We start from the raw sequence: 15,663 nt of genomic DNA on the forward strand, positions 1-15,663 counted from the left end.
TAAATTCAATTGTTCTTAAATTTATTTTTTTCTGAAACATTTATTTTAGATAAAATCAAAATGTTTCTCTTAAAAATGTATATTACATTAAAAATACAATACAAAATAAAAACTTGAAGCAAAAAGTCATTTCAAGAGAAAAAAATCAAAATATTTCATTCCAACAATGTTGCAACAGCACTTCAACATTGTTGGAATTCTACCCCCACCGCACCGCCCAGCTTCTTTTCTCCAAAATGAAATTTTGGCAAAATTGACATGATTTCACAAAATGTTTCAATTCTGCTATTTGATGGGGAAAAAAATTTCCAACCAGCTCTACTGGTTGGATTTTCAAAAGCACTCAAATTACTTAAGAGTGGAAGTCCCAATGAAAGCCAAAGGGATTTATGCTCCTAAATCAGTCAGACACTATTGAAATTCCCCCATTTAATCTTTTGCAACTATCTGAAGCTTGTAACAAATATGAAAGATTTATTTTTAGGGTGGGTAAGAAGATTAAACTAGGAGTAATGGGATGAAAATAAGAAAAAGAAATATTCCTTAGTTAAAACTGTGTTCTATTGTTTTATTGTGTTCTCTGTGAATGTGATCCCTATGAACAACTTTAAAGGTTTGTCCTGATCTCCTTTATATATGCAATTTTACTGGTCACCTGTGAGCACAATAAAAATATTCTATAACCAGGGCCGGCTCCAGGCACCAGCTTGTCAAGCAGCTGCTTGGGGCGGTCGCTTGGGAGAGGGGCGACACGTCCAGCTATTCGGCGGCAATTTGGCGGACGGTCTCTCACTCTGCCTCAGAGCGAAGGACCTCCCCCCGAATTGCCGCCGCAGATCGCGATTGCGGCTTTTTTTTTTTTTGGCTGCTTGGGGCGGCCAAAACCCTGGAGCCGGCCCTGTCTATAACAAAAGAAAAGAAAAAGATAAGAAACCAAGGAAAGGAAGATTTAGGCTGGATACTGCATCAAGAACCATTTTCTAACACTTAGACTGTGGATACATCTGTCAAGGGAAAAGTGAACAACCCACATCAAGAGAATTATTTAAAACTGGATTGGACAAAACAATGTAGAACATTCAAGAAAAAAATCCTGCCATGCAGGCCTAATAGTTCTTTTACATCTCTAATATGAATATATTCAATGAATGAGGAAATGCCTTGGCATAGTTTGAAAGGTAGAAAGGGAAGCCAAAATAAACGCTAGATTGTGCAGCACTTATGCTGATGGTCAGTTAATCACACAAGTAGTCCCAGTGAAGTTGTCACTGGAGTTTTGCATTAGTGAAGTCAATGGGACTATTAATGCAGCCCATATGCAAATTGATGAGCACACTGATGAATTTGAGCCAAGACTTTCAAAAGTGACTAGTGATTTGGGTTGCCTCCGCTTTCGGGTGCCCAACTTGAAATGCCTTAAAAGGGCTCAATTTTCAAATGGCAAGTGCTCACCCTTTCAGAAAGTCAATCCCCTTTAAGGTGTCTCAAACTGGGCACCCAAAAATTAAGGCATCCCATGACTAGTCCCTTTTGAAAATCTTAGAATGAAAAAAGTATTACGAAACACTGAAGGGGGAAAGAACGTGCAGTAGAGAATGTGGAATAAGGAGTTATTCTTCCTTTCTTGCCTCACGTCCCCCATCCCGATGACAAAGACATGAACAGAACACAGTGATAAGAAATGATTTGCGAACTTTTTAACCTATAAGTGTCTGAACTACAGGAAAGCATCTGGCTCACGCCTGCAGCAGAGTGCATGAGGATCACATTCCAAGAGAAACATGCAAATTGATTTCTCTCTTATTTTAAAAAGACCATTTCCCTATTTTCAAAGGAAATGCTTCATCTTGGCTTTGCTGTCAATGCAATAGGCAGAATGTATTTTAGATGAGTGTATATTTTTCTTGTGCTTCCAGCAGTAGCCAGCAAAGCAATGTATGAAAGGCTCATTTCTTGTGTGATCTTCTAGACTGATTTTCAGCAAGATCGCTTAGTGGGCAAGCACAATGGGTGTCAAAAATGCACAGATATGAACTCCAAAGAAGAAGGCTGACCCTTCACGTGAGTGATGAATTGTGTGCAAGCTTAATGTTGTACTCCTAGTCAACAGATAGTTGTTCCATTTATGGAGAAGTCTGACACAACCTCCATGTGGGCAGTGGCCTTCAGCACAAAGAGTGGAAATGAGTTAGAAATGGAGAATATTAGAACATGATGGGAGTGGGAAAAAGTTTAAAACGTGTATCTGCTTTTCTGCATTAACTTTTTAAAAACCATCACACCCCTCTCCCTCCCGGTGTGTAGTTTTTAAGCCTAGGTAATTGTATCTGTATATTTCTGTTTGTGTGTGTAATGTATATGCATATAGAAGCATGTGTGTGTTTGAATATATAGATACACACACGCACACATATTATGTATATGCATATAGATGCATGTGTGTGTGTATATAGATAGATAGGTAATGTAAAATGGATATTCATATGTGTGTATGTATATTTTAAAAATGTTTAGACGTTAAATAAGCCCTGATGCTTTGGGATACAAGCCAACAACTGACTGAGGGGATTATGAATAAATTTCCCCTATTGACAGGTTATTTCATAAGTGCCTGTGTCAGCCCTCCTTGTATCTTCCTCCAAAACATATGGTACAGGTTACTGTTGGAGCCAGGATTCTAGATTAGATGCACCACTGGTCTGATCCAATATGCCAGTTTCTATGTACCTAAAAGTTGTCCATACTGTATAGTTTTGATTATATATTTCCATTCAAAAGCTCTGTGTATTTTTCATCTTGCTTTACTAACTCAGTCTTGGTTTTAGTGCAGCATCTTTCCATTTTCATGTTTTGAAACCTGCTCTGTTTCCACAGTGCTTCTCCATTTCCAGTTGCTGGAATCATTAAATCTGTGAATACATGTGACAGATACCCTGAAGTGTTTTCAAGGACATTTGATTGTCTTCCCTCAACTACATTCTCCCAATTATAAAAAACATTCCATTCCCCTCCTTATATTACAGGGCCTCCATTATTCAGAGGAAAAATATAAATATAAAAATGTGGTTTTGTTCCAGCAGTTTTTCTGCACTACACGTTGAAGTTTGCCAGCTCAGAAGCCTAACTGACTGAGTTACTTCCACAGACCAAAGTTCCAGGCTTATTCTCAGTTTCAGAGGGAGTGGTGTTTATGTGGTGGGGGGAGGTGGGGGATGTACCATTTTAATTGAAACTGAAATCCCCCAATTAGGCTCGAGGGGCACTTTCTCAAGGCATTCTTTGGAAGGTTATCTTGTAAGCAGTATAACTAGGAAATGAAACGGATCATCAAGAAAATTCTTTAGGCTTTTTTTTTCCTATGCCCATCAAGGAAATGTTTCCTTCATATATCAACTCACTTTTTCTTACTAGAAGTGATTTGGTCTATGAAACAAGAGAGCCTGGGGCAATACGGAATTATATGAAAGTTGATATTAGAAAGCGAGGGGGAAAAGAGGGAATTTAAAGCAAGATGAGGGGAGTAGCTTGGATGCCAATTGTTTATGGAAAGCGTATACTGTGCCCGATGAAAGCTATACTGTCTCTCAAGACATCTAATCTACAGAATTTTACAGAAATTTACAGAATTTTAGAATGAAATTAAACACGTACACTCTACAAATTATGTCCTTTGTTTAGGGTAGACTCATACCCTAGGATAGGAAACCCATACCCCCCACACCTTTAATACTGTCAAAGCTAAGTACAACGGAACTTAACAGGAAACACCATTACGAATTATTGTGCTGAGATTTTCAGTCCTCATTCATGTAAATACACATTTATGTAATATCAACATATGTAAAATAAGGTACATAATAGAATATATAGAGATATATAGAGATAGAGATAGATATGCTCTTTTCCTTGTATTTCACACAAAGTACAGTTTAAATGTTATACAATAGTCACCTTACTTTTTTGTTATGAGGTTATGTCCATAAAAAGAACTGCAATCAGGTATCATATTGCATAAGCACACAGTGCTATGTGGAGAATAATGACATGAATCAATAATGCTGTCTGGGAAACGGCTTAGAATAAAATATTACAAGAGGGTACAAACATCACCCGGGAGGAGGTTTCGATGCTGATTAAATATGGCTGCCTCAGCTATCCTCAGTGCAATGACAGATGAGGAGTGCTAGCTTTGGCTTTTGCTGCATATTCTCAACTAGGGTTACTCAGGTTGCACTGAAACACATGTTGATCTGCTCAGGCATGCAAAGGCAGTCTACTGCCTTGGGCTGCCCTCTGAAGGCTAAAGTTGTATACACAGCAAAGAATAAAAAACTCAATCAATTTTCTGACTCCTAAACAAGTAATTTCAAGGAGACCCTAGATCTCCTTAAGGTATTTTTACCAGCACACAAAAACATCGTTAAGCCTTTGCAGATGAGACACAACATTCTGCCTTTCCAAAGTAGCAGAACAGTTTGAAGAGGACAAAACAAACCCTCACAACAGAGCAACATAAAGGACAATTTAAAATATAGGAAACTATGAACTTAAAGAATTATATTTACAAAACTATACTGAGAAGCAGGAGAATAAGAAATACTTTAAAACATACATTCATACTGCTTGTATCAAGAAGCTAAGCCATGCCACTCTATTTCTTCCAGTGTAACTTGCTCTGTGTTTAAAACATGTGGTGCCACTTGACGAAAGAAATATAACCTGTTTTGTCCTAATACTACTATGGTTTTACATATGACTGCTGAGTAGAAAAACATACATTGGTCATCCTACTGCAAAGCCATCTGACCTGCTCACTATTATCCACAAAACTTGGGGTTTGGCATAAAAATGAATAAACATCGTTAGCCTAGCATATTTCTAAACATAAAATATGTAGGTGACAAATAATTTGCCCATCACTGGAAGGAAGCAGACACACTTATGTGTCAGCAGTTACAACACTAATTTCTAAAGGATCTGAATTGCTGGCTGGCTATTCCATTCTATTATAAACTTGATTGAAACCATTAGCTTGATTTTAATGAACTCCATGTGCCACTTCAAGTCTGCTCCTGGAAAACAAAATCTATTATATGATTCTTGGCACACATAATTGAGATAAATCCCAAACTAGGTCATTTCTTGTGTCTTTGGTTTAGTGGAATTCCTTTTAAATAGACATTTTTAAGAAACAAACATATTTAAGAATATATTATTGGCTATACTTCCTGCTTTATCTAGGCACTATGAAACGTGAGTGTATGTTTTTATAATATATACACACATATATACTTAAATATGTCATAAAGATAGTTTTGAGAGCAAGGATCTCTGAATCAGACTGCATTTTTTTTAATTGAATGTTTTACCATCTATTCCACTGATATGCTCTGTGGCTTTAGGGGATTCACTTAATTTTCCCATCTATAAAATGGGGTAATACATCTTACCCACATCTCCTTTGTACAGAGTTTTGAGGCCCTTAGATTAAAGGTGCTGTGTAAATCCAAAATGTTACTGGTCCAGAACTTGACCCAACAAGATAATACCTACCTTATGGGGCAGCAAGATCTGCGAGGTTCCCCTGACAGAGTTTCCTCTGCATTCTTCCACTGGAGGAGTGGAGCTTGTCTGCCCTGCAAAAGAATGAAAGGAATTGTTCCACAAACTTCACTACGGCTCACCTGGGATCTCCACGCAGCTCTGTGCCATCTCTAGGTACCCCAACAGCACCCCACCCCATTCTCCTTCCTGGCAAGGCTATGTGTTCCCCAGTGTAAAGGAAGGCATACAGACAAGTAACAGCTTCTAGACCCTTCAGCCCAAGCAATGCTCTCCTGTTTCCATATGCAGATGCCTAGACCTATGGTGAAATCTATGAGTAGAGAGTCCCTTCAATATGTGAATCCCAGCAGCATGATCAGACCCATTCTTTTCCCCAGTAATTAATGAAACACAGCCAGGTGGTCCAGGAGCTGGCATAAGAATATCTTCTGGATTTTTTTAAATTTCCCATTAAAAGTACATTCCAGGCTTTTGTAATCCAGTTGTTCAATGGGGTGTATCTGCATTTCTGCTATAACAATTCAGCCTGCAAGTAAGAGATGATGTCATAATCAAGGAAATTCTGGCTAATTACCCTCATCCAAACCCATAAAAAGCATATCAAGGAGATATTATCTGCTGTCCTATTGTTATCAGAATAATGCTTAGCAACTTGATCCCAAAAAGATTCCACAAATGGAAAATATCACCTACTACATTATATACCTTCTCTAACACTGATCTCATATCTGGTCATTCATTTCATTTATAAGGAATAAGGGAAGTTATATAAAGATTCTGATGCTGACTTAAAAGATGTGTGGCACATACAGAGATTCTGATGCAAAGCCCACTGAAGTCAATAGAAAGACTTTGGATCTGGTCATAGATGTCTAAAACCAGTAGGCCTGAATTTCTCTTGGTCTCCAGTAGGAAATTCTCTTTCCCAGTCTTCCTACAGACTCCCTTTTTGGAAGAAAGAGCATTTAAAACTAGACCAATAATGCCTTTTCCATCAGCAGAACTGTGGAGTAATTTCTTTGTTTCATTGAGTGGCCTAAGGGCATCATCTTTATTGTGTGAGAGAAGATGATTTAATTGCATATACTGATGACAACATACCATCTCCATTAGTATATTTACTTTGTTTGTATAGTGCTACTCAACTTCTATCTATAAAATTATGTACTTGACAGGTGTTGTTATGCTTAAGTACAACTACAACTTCCTGAGTTGGAGGAGTTAAAATTAAATTTGCAAACTTCAGAGACAAGACTGAGGGAGAGCTACAATTCGGTATTTTAGTTATTTTTATTATTACTATTTTTTATATTACAGTAATATCAACTAAGAGTGGGCCAAAATGCCAGCTCTGGTAAAAACACATAGTAAGAGACTATTCCTGCCTTGGGCATTTTACACTCTAAAGCCCTAATCTTACAAACACTCAAGCACATTAACTTTACTACTGCAAGTAGTCCCATTAATACTCATGCTAGTAACGTTAAGCACATACTTAAGTGTTTTCAGGATCGAGGTCTAAAGAGACAAGACAGATAATGATCAAAAAGATTAAGTGACTTGCCCGAGTTCACATAGCAAATCTTCAGAGAACCAGCAACTGAACCCAGGTGTTCTCCCAGCCCAGCACATCCTTCCTCTCAAAATAAAATCTTCCTCCCTAAAACTGGTTCTTGCATAAGGCCTGTTCAACCAACCATATGGAAATTTTCTAACTGAAGGATCAAATACATGGAAAATCCTTTTTAAAGTTTGGATATGTGGATTTTCAGTTACTTAGGATCCTACAAGCATCCCTACCTCCCAATGGGACATGAAGATGCTCAGTTCCCCTAACCAGGAAACACTCAGACTCTTGCACAAAGCCCTTACTGCTTGTTTGATCACTGTGAATGAACTTGCAGCTAATAGGACAGCAAGGAAGCAGGCTACAGGAGAGGTTCTGTCTTGCAACTGACACCATTTGTGTTCTAAAAGGCAATATTTTAAAGAGCAACTATGAATGAACAGAGTGGAGAGGTTTCTTTCTATTTCCTAGGGTTTTCAACTGCCTCTTTCCCTACAAATGACTCTCCGGTGGGGAGCCCCCCCACCTTCTCTCTCTCTCTTTTTAAAAATACAGTTTACTTTCAAGTCCTCTACAGTTACAGTGTTTCAGCCATCAAAGTCCCCTCCCAGCCATTTTCATTTACCTTGTGACTCTGACCCTTTGTAAGGCTGAGCATTTTCAGAGTAAACTGATCCTGAAGGTCCCCAAGGATGTTATTCTCATTTATTCAGTCAGCTCTTTGAATGGAACAGCCTACATTTGGCAGCGGCTCAGCAGCCTCAGATTCAAAGAGCACACAATCCTTTTTCTTCCAGGGGCCTTTCAAAATAAGGCCCAAGGTTTGTCAAGGAGCTTTAATGGATGTCAGTCATTAGCATGTTACATTTCATTCATGGCTGCCAATGGACGCGATGAGTAGAGAAGGAATAAAAGGAAAAAGGCAGACAATAATGGCAAGGGATAATCTTCCATGGCTTTTGTGATGTGACAGTTTATGCAATGCTTTCCTAGCTACCATTACTTACTTTGGGGGAAGCTAACATCCTTCATGATTGAAGCCCCACCTAAAACTGTTTAAGAATTTCAGAGCCTGGTTATGGGGACCCAGGACAAGTTTGTCACACTGTACTGAGACAGCTGTTCAGTGGAAACCCATTTTTTTTCAGGTGCATGATGGATTGACTGAGTAGCTTTAGTGCCATCTGCACGTCCACAGGCAGTCATTACCTCTGACAGCTGGCCCTCCTTTTCAGAACTTCAAAATGTTGGGGACAGTCCCCAGAGACTGATAAGACAGAGACACTTCTGTGAGCGTCCCAAAGGGAGTGAGAATGGAGGCAAAAGGCTCATGGTTATGTACTACTGTACCTGCCAACTGGTGTGTCACAAAAGGGCTGAAATTACCAGCTGGTCAATTATCTGATTAAAGAGATCCTTTCATTTGAGCTTTAAAAAAATCCAGACTTAAAGCTAAACCTCTAAGTAAGTTAAAAAACTTTTTTTGCAGTGATTGATAGTAAAGTTTAAAAAAAAACCCAAAACATGGTGAGGAGAAACATTTTGTACTAGTCACAAGTCATATAGTTTCTATTTTGCTTTTTACTTTAGCATCAGATTTAATTCATTCATCTTTTTTTTTCTCATTTTAAAAAAAGAGAGAGCAAGAGAGCAACTGACTGCCCAATTCTATTTTTGCATCTTCACTCAACAGATTAAATAAGGACAATTCTCCAAAAAAGCAATTCACTTTTCGTTAGCTTACACTTGGTCTTGGAATCCCTTTAAGTTACAGAGTGCATAAATTATCATTCTGTCAGCTAACATCAGAGATACCTCCTTCTGGCTCCTGGACTTGACAACGGCTGCTAGGATTTGAGAATAAATGTACAATGTGCTGGGGCTTCACCAGCCGGTTAATGACCTGCCACAGTAGTTATAGGGCCCAAGACGAAGCAGAGGAAGCTTAACTGATCTGGGCAGTCACTAGCTTGCTGGGTCGGAGCACAGAACAGTGTGGAATACATGATTGTAAACTCTATTGTCCAATCCATTCTGAATTAAGTACGTTTTATTAATAATGTTTCCAATGTTTATCTTTTCCTGCTTGAGTAACCAAGAAAGTGATTTCAAAACTGGAGGAGTCAGCAAAGCAGCATTTCACTTGAGAAGGCTGGATTCTCAAGACACAAGTCAAACAAACGTGCTTCAGGCTGTGAATTACTTACCCATTACAACAGGCAAAACTGGGGCAGAATGTAGATTATTCACTCCATTCATATCCATTTGCATTCCCACCCCATTAATATCTAGAAATCGGCCCAAACCCAAGCCCCTGGATCTGAACACTCCCTGAATTGAGAATAAGTTTGGATCTACAGATGAAGTTTAGAGCTGAACCCTACCTCTGTAATGGGTTGAACCAAAATCTTAGAATATCAGGGTTGGAAGTGACCTCAGGAGGTCATCTAGTCCAACCCGCTGCTCAAAGCAGAACCAATCCCCAGACAGATTTTTGCCCCAGATCCCTAAATAGCCCCCTCAAGGATTGAATGGACAACCCTGGGTTTAGCAAGCCAATACTCAAACCACTGAGCTATCCCTCCCCCCTGGAGGTGGGTAGGTGCAGAGGTGCAAATACTCCCAAACTTTGGATAAGTTCCAAATGTTTGCTAGTCAGGCCCATCTCTGTTCAAATCTATTTGCTGTCTAGGAAATGCCAAAAGATTAGCATAAAGAGAGTTGCTTAAGTATTTTCATACAAGATTGGCAAATTCATCAAAAAAATGTGTAAGTTATTGTAGTCTCAGTCCAGCTATAATGATCTCCATTGTTACATTCTTTAATCCATTCACTTTTATGCAACTGTTCACTCTGCTACTCAAGAAAAAACATATGCACAGTATCTCTGTAGTATTGAATGTTTTTATAATGAGACACTCATCTTCTGTGTTTCTATAAATGCCAGGAAAAATATGTCCATTATTAAACATATTTTGGTAGTTGATTCCTATTTTGAATAAGGGAAATGAATTGGCAGAAAATACATTACCTTTTTGTTTTTTCAAACCGTTACAAGGTTTTTGACTACCCAATGGGAACACAGGAATTGCCAGAGTGGATCAGACCAATGGTTCATCTAGTCCTGTATCCTGACACAGACAAATACCAAAAACAGTAGGCATTTTTAGGATAACCTGCCCCTGCCCCTCCCCCCCAGAAAGCTCCATTCCAACTCCTATTAAATGCTGGTTTATGCCCCAAAGTTTGAGGTGTTTATATCTCTTCCAAAGCTCTTCTCGTATATTTTAAAAATAACGAAAGAACTGGATTTCTTATTATCTATATAAATGTTTAATCCTTTTCTGAATCCTGCTAAACTCTTTGCCTCAATGATATCTAGTGGCGATGGGTTCCACAGTCTAAGCTATCAATCTACTTACTTAGATGTGCTATTCACAAGTCATGGTGCTGTGAATACTGCTCTGTAATCTGACTGCTATAGGGGAGGAAAGCTCTCGGAACACTGTGTCCTGCACCCACCACACAAGTCAAGAAATAATCCATAGATTTAGTTGTTTCATATACCAATATATGGTGCTGTCACTTAACCACTGGTGAGAGAGTTCTTAACAAATTGTCTCTAGCTATCATCTCCTTTTCATTTTAAATAGTAAAGATGAGGAAATCCATTTGAGGCAGAATGGATAATGGGGGGGGGGGAGTTTGTGTACACACAACATCGGCTTTATGGACTGGTGCTGCACCCCACTAGTAATCTGAGCAAAGGTGCCATCTTCCTCAAGTTTTCAAGGGTATGTCTATACTTACCTCCGGGTCCGGCGGTAAGCAATCGATCTTCTGGGATTGATCCCGGAAGTGCTCGCTGTCGACGCCGGTACTCCTGCTCGGCAAGAGGAGTATGCGGAGTCGACGGGGGAGCCTGCCTGCCACCTGTGGACCTGCGGTAAGTTCGAACTAAGATAGTTCGACTTCAGCTATGTGAATAACGTAACTGAAGTTGCGTATCTTAGTTCGAAGTGGGGGGTTAGTGTGGACCAGCACCAAGGCAGTCCTGATTTTCATGGATCTGTCCTCTGTAAGCATCTACAATTTTGTGACATGCATCAAGATGTGTTGTCGTATTTAGCCTTCAAGCACCATGAAGTTTTGTTACAATCACATGGATCAAGTGGATGGTTCTTAGAACCAAATTTCTGAATCCTTTAAGGCTCACTAATCACAAATAGTCACCATATCCTGTATGTCAGTGCTTCTCAAAGCCAGTCCGCTGCTTGTTCAGGGTAAGCACCCTGGCAGGCAGGGCCGGTTTGTTTACCTGCCGCGTCTGCAGGTTCGGCCGATCGCGGCTCCCGCTGGCCGCAGTTTGCCACTCCAGGCCAATGGGGGCTGCGGGAAGGGCGGCCAGCACATCCCTCGGTCCTTGCCGCTTCCCACAGCCCCCATTGTCCTGGAGCGGTGAACCGTGGCCTATGGAAGCTGTGATCGGCCGAACCTGTGGACGCAGCAGGTAAACAAACCGGCCCAGACCACCAGGGGCTTTCCCTGAACAAGCGGCGGCCCGACTTTGAGAAGCACTGCTGTATGTGACCCTGCAGTTAAGAAAAATATATAAAAGTTAAATAGGTTCGTGCTTAATTAGATATATTTGATATTCTGCTCCCCAGTTTAAAGGCCATCTCTTAAGCCTAAACTGAACCAGCCACAGGGAATTAAAGCAACTTTAGGGAAGGCCTCCCTTTTAATAAAACGTATGTATGTATTTTATTAAAAGGGAGGCCTTCCCTAAAGTATGTATGTGTGTATTTTGCTGAAAGGGAGGCCTTCATGTGGCCAAAATCAGTCCCCGTGGTTTCTGTAAGATATGATCTACAAATAAGAGCAATGTTTGAAAAGCATTTTTCTTGCAAGTAAAGGCAGGTTTCCTCCCCTTCCAGTGCAGCGGCCCAATAAGCAGAATGTCAGTGTTTTCCATACAGATATACCACGCCAGGATTAATCAAAGTCTGCTTGGAAATTCATATAGTATTACAAGGTTTATAAAATATAGTCCAACTTGCAATGAAATATGGTGTAAGTGCAAACACCCATCAACACTGCATACATTTGTCCTGATTAACACACAGTATCCACACTCTCAGTGCAGCCTCTTTACATCAGCTAAGAAGGTCCAGAGCAGCGCAAAGGGGCTCTTAAAGCTCTGGATCTAGGGTTGCCAACTTTCTAGTTCAAGGGTCGGCAACCTTCAGCATGCGGCCCATCGGGGTAGTCTGCTGGCAGGCCGCCAGACAATTTGTTTACATGTGCATGGCTGCCTGCAGCTTCCAGTGGCTGCAGTTTGCCATTCCCAGCCAATGGGAGCTGCGGGTAAGTGAAAGAAATGGATTGTGGGTTTTGAGAGGGGCCCTCTAATTGCTGTGGCCCAGGGCCCCAGAAAACCTTAATCTGCCTTTGGCTGACACCTCTCCTAGTGGCTGAGTATGGCATAGCAGACTCTCAGGTGGCTACCACTCTGGCTCTGCAGTGATCTGTCTCTTCTTCTTACTTTTAGTCCCCCTCACCCTTCCATGGGGACAGTCCAACAAACAGAAGTCCAATGTCCTTACGGCAGATCTACTGCCCCTGACTCTGGGCCTCAAGCACCTTATACACTCTTGTCTCAGGGCTTTCAAGAGTCCTTATCCCCTTATACCAGGTGGCTTCACACCACATTCCCCAATGGCTCGTAAGAGAACCCAGGCCTTCCCTCTCCTCTGGGCTCTGGTCCAGGAATGCTGTAGTAAGCAGACAGGATCTATCTATTCCCCATGCAACCTCCCTGGGCTTCTTTCTACTTCAGCAGGCCTTTCCCACAGCCTCTTCCTAGGCCCCTGTATAACAATACTCATCCCTCTCTATCTCCCCAGGCTCCACAGCCACTGTAGGTTCACCCTTCTTTCAGACTGGGACTCGCAGGTCTCTCCCCTAGAATCCCCCAACAAATTCCCATTAAAAATATATAAACTTGAACCAACTTCTGCCCTCCTCAGACTTGACTTTTCATCCCTCTTAACTTTCCCTTGCTCATTTCCCCAGATGACTGCCTCTCTCCCTGGACATCCAGATCCTGCCCTTTTGCCAGAGCTCATTGCCAGAGCTTGCTTCACCCCTGTGGCTTCTCTCTCTCCTGGTCCCTTGCCTGAATTCTCTACTCAGAGGAAGATCCCAACACCAACTCTCTCTTTGGGCTTCCTCTTCCTTCCCTGGCCCTGCTGGCCACTCTACAGCCCAGAGAGGAATTGCAGAGTTCTCTTTCTCCCTTCAGCCCTCTTCTCCTGTGGACTTTCTCTCTTTCCACCCAGCTTCTCCCCCAAGCAGGGATTCAACTTTAACTGGGCCTGGTCCATCCTCCAGATGCACTAATTAAGCCCTCCAGCTCCCCTCAACCCTTTCAGTACCAGTGTGGGGTTTACACCCATGCAGAGTGCTGATTTATCATTTGTGGCCTTCTTTCTGCAGAATACTCGCACACCCACGTTCTTATGAGCGCTTCTCATTGTTGCTCACATAGGATTTGTTTGCAGATCCAGAGCCAAATTCTGCTCTTCACCCATGCTTTTCCTTACACTACAGACTAACATTTTATTTTCTCAAACTACAAGAAGGAATGCATAAAGTATAACTGAGGCAAAAATTTGACCCTAAGTCAAAGTGATGTCTGATTAATTTGGTGGTATAAATAGAAATAATTTCAGATTTCTACTTATGTTCTTTATTTTCCCCGTAGATTCACTAATAATCCCAGTTTTGACAGGACTGTCCCTCTTTGGTTCCCTAACCCCCCTCCCAGTTGAACGGCAGTTTCCCCAGGGCCCCCAATTTCAGATGGCCCCTAAATCAAGTGGCATGGTGAGTTGGTGCATGGGTCACAGCACCACTCAGGTTTGTCCTGTCTCCTCCTCTGCCCCTGCTACAGAAGGGCCGATGAGCCAAATTTGCATGGCGTCGCAACCCCACGTGTTACGTTGCACCTATCTCTACTTGTGATCCCCAGCTAGGAGAGCCTCTCCTGGAGTCAGCCAGCTTACGCACCTAAGTCATTTCTTGTGAGAATGAGTTAGGCAAATGCAGAAAACGGCTGGGGGTAGGTGGAGTATGAGCAGCCTCCTCATAACCTTTAGCCTTGGGATTATAATACTCCCCTTGGAATCCCCAGGTAAATTTCCCCTTCTGCTTGTTCAGGATAAAGAATCTAAATAGGGGCTCCCCACCTCTAAGGTGAGTGCTGTAGCCACCGGGCTCTAAAGTGATTCTCACTATCTCTAGCCCAATTCATATTTAATTAAAGTGAACTGGCTTAAACAAGAGGGACCCACATCAGAATATCCCAGAGTCAGGGAACTCACTTGAGAGGTGGGGAACCTATGTTAAAATCCATTATTTTTATCATCTGGCAAAGGGGGGAATTGAATCTATATCCTAGCTGAGAACCCTAATCACTGGGCTAGAGGCAGGGGTATCCATCCTCCTCCCAGCTGTTGTGTGTGTAGTTAGACTACCAAATTGGGCCCAGCAGGGAAGTTAGGCAGGGCAATGTCTATCTTCCTTCGGTGTGAGGATCATGCTGGGGCTTAAGCATGAGACAGGCATCCTGATGTCTCCCTGAGGCAGCAGTGCATCTGCTCAGCAGCAGAAATGTAGGCACTTAGGAAACTTTTACAGTGAAAATTTAAGATGAGTTTGCGTGCCTAAAGGGTCAGGCAGCAGCTGAGTGGAGCTTTTGTGACTGTGGTGTTGCCTAAAACTGGGCTTTTAGATGTCTAAATCCCCTTGTGGATCCTGCACTGGGGTGCTTTTTGTGCCAGTTCTCCATAATATAGGTAAGTAGGAACCTGTTTCTGCAATGAGATCCACCAGTGTGGACTCCTGTGCCCATGCAGAGATAGTAAAGTCATTGGAAATCAATGGTGCTCCATGCAGGGACAGGGGTCCATGCTAGCAAATTCTAATGCAGGATCAGGGCCTATATCTCCCCCTGGTTTCTTTTCTCTTTCCATACTGATGGAGGATCTTTACATTTTTTCTGTTATTATGTCTGAGTTATCTTTGCACAGATGCATAGTGTTTAAGACCAGAAGGGACCACTAAAGCACATAGTATGACCACCATAAAATTTTACTCAGCTACACCAGTATTGAGTTACACCTCTAACTTGTGTTTGACTAAAACAAATTGTCCAGAAAGGCATCCAGTCATAAACTGAAGACATCAGGACATAGAAATCCACCATTTCCTTTGGCAATTTGTTCTAATGGATAATCACCCTCACTATTAAAAATGTGTTCCTTATTTCTAATTTTAATTTGGCTTTAATTTCTACTCATTGAGATGATGCAAAATGAGAAAGGTAATTCTGCTTTACTGAAATTTCCTAAGACTACATTTTAGAACAAAGAACTCTGTATGAAGAAAGAGTTATAGTTAGCAAATAATGACAGATGTTTTGAGAGAAAAAAATGAATCTGACAATTAAAACAAAGATTTTCCCATGA

This window comes from Malaclemys terrapin, chromosome 3, assembly GCF_027887155.1.
Source record: "Malaclemys terrapin pileata isolate rMalTer1 chromosome 3, rMalTer1.hap1, whole genome shotgun sequence".
Taxonomy (NCBI): Eukaryota; Metazoa; Chordata; order Testudines; family Emydidae; genus Malaclemys; species Malaclemys terrapin.